Source organism: Gorilla gorilla, chromosome 16 (genome assembly GCF_029281585.2).
Source record: "Gorilla gorilla gorilla isolate KB3781 chromosome 16, NHGRI_mGorGor1-v2.1_pri, whole genome shotgun sequence".
Lineage (NCBI taxonomy): Eukaryota > Metazoa > Chordata > Mammalia > Primates > Hominidae > Gorilla > Gorilla gorilla.
Window position 1 is genome coordinate 1,709,179 of NC_073240.2, and position 6,000 is coordinate 1,715,178.

The window sequence follows — 6,000 nt, forward strand, 5'->3', positions numbered from 1 at the left end:
TATTATTTTATGTACAGTACATAATATATATTTCGTGAAATTTGATATTTTATGTACAATATAGTATATATTTGGTGAAATTTGATATTTTAAGTACAATATATAATATACATGTGATTTACTTTGATACTTTCTTTCACATTTTATGTATAGTTTAGTATATATTTGGTGAAATTTGATATTTTATGTACAGTATATAATATATATTTGGTGAAATTTGATATTTTATGTACCGTATATAATATATATTTGGTGAAGTTTGATATTTTATGTACAGTGTATTATATATTTGGTGAAGTTTCATATTAAATATACAGTATATCATATATATTTGGTGAAATTTGTTATTTTATGTACAGTACATAGTACGTATTTGTTGCATTTTGATATTTTATGTACATTATATAATGTATATTTGGTGTAGTTTTATATTTTATGTACAGTGTATAGTACCTATTTGGTGAAATTTGATATTTTATGTACAGTATATGGTATATATTTGTTGAAGTTTGGTATTTTATATAGAGTATATAGTACATATTAGGTGAAATTTGATATTTTATGTAGAGTATGTAATATATATTTGTTGTACTTTCATATTTTATGTACAGTATATTATATATTTGGAGAAATTTGATGTTTCATGTACAGTACATAATATATATTTAGAGAAATTTCATATTTTATGTACAGTATATATTATATATTTGGTGAAATATGATATTTTGTGTACGGTATATAATATATATTTGGTGAAATTTGATATTTTATGTATAATATATAATTTATATTTGATTTACTTTGATATTTACTTTCATATTTTATGTACAGTATAGTATATATTTGGTGAAATTTGATATTTTATGAACAGTGTAAAATATATATTTGGTGAAATTTCATATGTTATGAAATTTGATATTTTATGTATGGTATATAATATATATTTGTCGAAATTTGATATTTTATGTACAGTACATAATATATATTGTGTGAAATTTGATATTTTATGTACAGTATATAATATATATTTGATTTACTTTGTTATTACTTTCATATTTTATGTACAGTATGTTATATATTTGATGAAATTTGATATTCTATGTACAGTATATAATATATATCTGGTGAAATTTGATATGTTATGAAATTTGATATTTTATGTACATTATATAGTATATATTTGTTGAAATTTGATATTTTATGTACAGTAAGTGGTATATATTTGGTGAAGTTTGGTATTTATCTACAGTATATAATATATATTTGCTATACTTTTACATTTTATGTACAGTATATAATATATATTTGGTGTACTTTGATATTTTATATACAGTTTACAGTATATATTTGGTGAAATTTGATATTTTATGTACAGTATATAATATATATTTGGTGTAGTTTTATATTTTATGTAAAGTATATAGTATATATTTGGTGAAATTTGATATTTTACGTACAGTATATAATATATATTTGGTGAAGTTTGATATTTTATATACGGTATATAGTATATATTTCTTGACATTTGATATTTCATGTAGAGTATATAATATATATTTGGTGTACTTTCATATTTTATGTACAGTATATTATATATTTGGAGGAATTTGATATTTTATGTACGGTACATAATATATATTTTCTGAAATTTGATTTTTTATGTACAGTATATAATATATATTTGGTGAAATTTGATATTTTATGTACAGTATATAATATATATTTGATGAAGTTTGATATTTTACGTAGAGTGTATTATATATTTGGTGAAGTTTCATATTTAATATACCGTATATAATATATAGTTGGTGAAATTTGTTATTATATGTACAGTACATAATATGTATTTGTTGCATTTTGATATTTTACGTACATTATATAATGTATATTTGGTGTAGTTTTTTATTTTATGTACAGTGTATAGTACCTATGTGGTGAAATTCGATATTTTATGTACAGTATAGTATATATTTGGTGAAATTTGATATTTTATGTACAATATATAATATACATTTGATTTACTTTGAAATTTACTTTCATATTTTATGTACAGTATAGTATATATTTGGTGAAATTTGATATTTTATGTACTGTATATAATATATATTTGGTGAAATTTGATATTTTATGTACAGTATATAATATATATTTGGTGAAATTTGATATGTTATGAAATTTGATATTTTATGTACGGTATATAATATATATTTGTCAAAATTTGATATTTTATATACAGTATATAATATATATTTGGTGAAATTTGATATTTTATGTACAGTAGATAATATATCTTTGGTGGACATTGATATTTTATGTAGAGTATATAATATGTATTTGGTGAAATTTGAAATTTTATGTACAGTATATAATATATATTTGGTGTACTTTCATATTTTATGTACAGTATATAATATATATTTGGTGTACTTTCATATTTTATGTACAGTATATCATATATATTCGGTGTACTTTCATATTTTATGTACAGTATATAATATATATTTGGAGAAATTTGATATTTTATGTACAGTAGAAAATATATATTTGGTGGACTTTGGTATTTTATGTAGAGTATATAATATATACTTGGTGAAATTTGCTATTTTATGTACAGTATACAATATATATTTGGTGTACTTTCATATTGTATGTACAGTACATAATATATATTTGGTGTGCTTTAATTTTTTATGTACAGTATACAATATATATTTGGTGTAATTTCATATTCTATGTACAGTATATAATATATTTGATGAAATTTGATATTTTATGTACTGAATATAATATATATTTAGTGAAATTTGATATTTTATGCACAGTATATAATATATATTTTATGAAATTTGATATATTATATACAGTGTATAATATATATTTGGTGTACTTTCATATTTTATGTACAGTATATAATATATATTTGGTGTAGTTTCATGTTTTATGTACAGTATATAATATATTTTTTTTGAAATTTGATATTTTATGTACAGTTAAAAATATATATTTGGTGGACTTTGATATTTTATGTAGAGTTATAATATATATTTGGTGAAATTTGCTATTTTATGTACAGCATATAATATATATTTGGTGTACTTTCATATTTTATGTACAGTATATAATATATATGTGGTGTACTTTCATATTTTATGTACAGTATATAATATATATTTGGTGTAATTTCATATTTTATGTACAGTATTTTATATATTTGATGAAATTTCATATTTTATGAACAGTATATAATATATATTTAGAGAAATTTGATATTTTATGTACAGTATATAATATATATTTGGTGAAATTTGATATTTTATGTACAGTAGATAATATATATTTGGTGGACATTGATATTTTATGTAGAGTATATAATATGTATTTGGTGACATTTGAAATTTTATGTACAGTATATAATATATATTTGGTGTACTTTCATATTTTATGTACAGTATATAATATATTATTGGTGTAATTTCATATTTTATGTACAGTATATAATATATTTGTTGAAATTTGATATTTTATTTACAGTATATAATATATATTAGGAGAAATTTGATATTTTATGTACAGTATATAATATATATTTGGTGAAATTTGATATTTTATGTACAGTGGATAATATATATTTGGTGGACATTAATATTTTATGTAGAGTATATAATATATATTTGGTGAAATTTGATATTTTATGTACCGGATATAATATATATTTGGTGTACTTTCATATTTTATGTACACTATATAATATATATTTGGTGTAATTTCATATTCTATGTACAGTATATAATATATTTGATGAAATTTGATATTTTATGTACAGTATATAATACATATTTGGAGAAATTTGATATTTTATGCACAGTATATAATATATATTTTGTCAAATTTGATATATTATATACAGGGTATAATATATATTTGGTGTACTTTCATTTTTTATGTACAGTATATAATATATATTTGGTGTAGTTTCATATTTTATGTACAGTATATAATATATATTTGATGTACTTTCATATTTTATGTACAGTATATAATATATGTGATGAAATTTGATATTTTACGAACAGTATATAGTATATATTTCATGAAATTTGATATTTTATGTATGGTATATAATATATATTTGGTGAAATTTGATATTTTATGTACAGTAGATAAAATATATTTGGAGGACTATGATATTTTATGTAGAGTATATAATATATATTTGGTGAAATTTGATATTTTATGTACAGTATATAATATATATTTGGTGTACTTTCATATTTTATGTACAGTATTTAATATATATTTGGTGTAATTTCATATTCTATGTACAGTATATAATATATTTGATGAAATTTGATATTTTATGTACTGTATATAATATATATTTTGTGAAATTTTATATTTTATGCACAGTATATAATATATATTTTGTGAAATTTGATATATTATATACAGTGTATAATATATATTTGGTGTACTTTCATATTTTATGTACAGTATATAATATATATTTGGTGTAGTTTCATATTTTATGTACAGTTTATAATATACATTTGATGTACTTTCATATTTTATGTACAGTATATATAATATATATTTGGTGTAATTTCATATTTTATGTACAGTATATAATATATATTTGGAGAAATTTGATATTTTATGTACAGTATATAATATATATTTGGTGAAATTTGATATTTTATGTACAGTAGATAATATATATTTGGTGGACATTGATATTTTATATAGAGTATATAATATATATTTGGTGAAATTTGATATTTTGTGTACAGTATATCATATATATTTGGTGTACTTTCATATTTTATGTTCAGTTTATAATATATATTTGGTGTAATTTCATATTCTATGTACACTATATAATATATTTGATGACATTTGATATTTTTTGTACTGAATATAATATATATTTAGTGAAATTTGATATTTTATGCACAGTATATAACATATATTTTGTGAAATTTGATATATTATATACAGTGTATAATATATATTTGGTGTACTTTCATATTTTATGTACAGTATATAATATATATTTGGTGTAGTTTCATATTTTATGTACAGTATATAATATATATTTGATGTACTTTCATATTTTATGTACAGTATATAATATATGTGATGAAATTTGATATTTTGCGTACAGTATATAGTATATATTTCGTGAAATTTGATATTTTATGTACGGTATATAATATATATTTGGTTAAATTTGATATTTTATGTACAGTAGATAAAATATATTTGGTGGACTTTGATATTTTATGTAGAGTATATAATATATATTTGGTGAAATTTGATTTTTCATGTACAGTATTTAATATATATTTGGTGTACTTTCATATTTTATGTACAGTACATAATATATATTTGGTGTACTTTAATTTTTTATGTACAGTATACAATATATATTTGGTGTAATTTCATATTTTATATACAGTATATGATATATTTGATGAAATTTGATATTTTATGTACAGTATATAATATATATTTGGTGAAATTTGATATTTTATGTACAGTATATAATATAAATTTTTTGAAATTTGATATTTTATGTACAGTAGAAAATATATATTTGGTGGACTTTGACATTTTATGTAGAGTATATAATATATATTTGGTGAAATTTGCTATTTTATGTACAGCATATAATATATATTTGGTGTACTTTCATATTTTATGTACAGTATATAATATATATTTGGTGTACTTTCATATTTTATGTACAGTATATAATATATATTTGGTGTAATTTCATATTTTATGTACAGTATATAATATGTATTTAGAGAAATTTGATATTTTATGTACAGTATATAATATATATTTGGTGAAATATGATATTTTATGTACAGAAGATAATACATATTTGGTGGACATTGATATTTTATGTAGAGTATATAATATATATTTGGTGAAATTTGAAATTTTATGTACAGTATATAATACACATTTGGTGTACTTTCTTATTTTATGTACAGT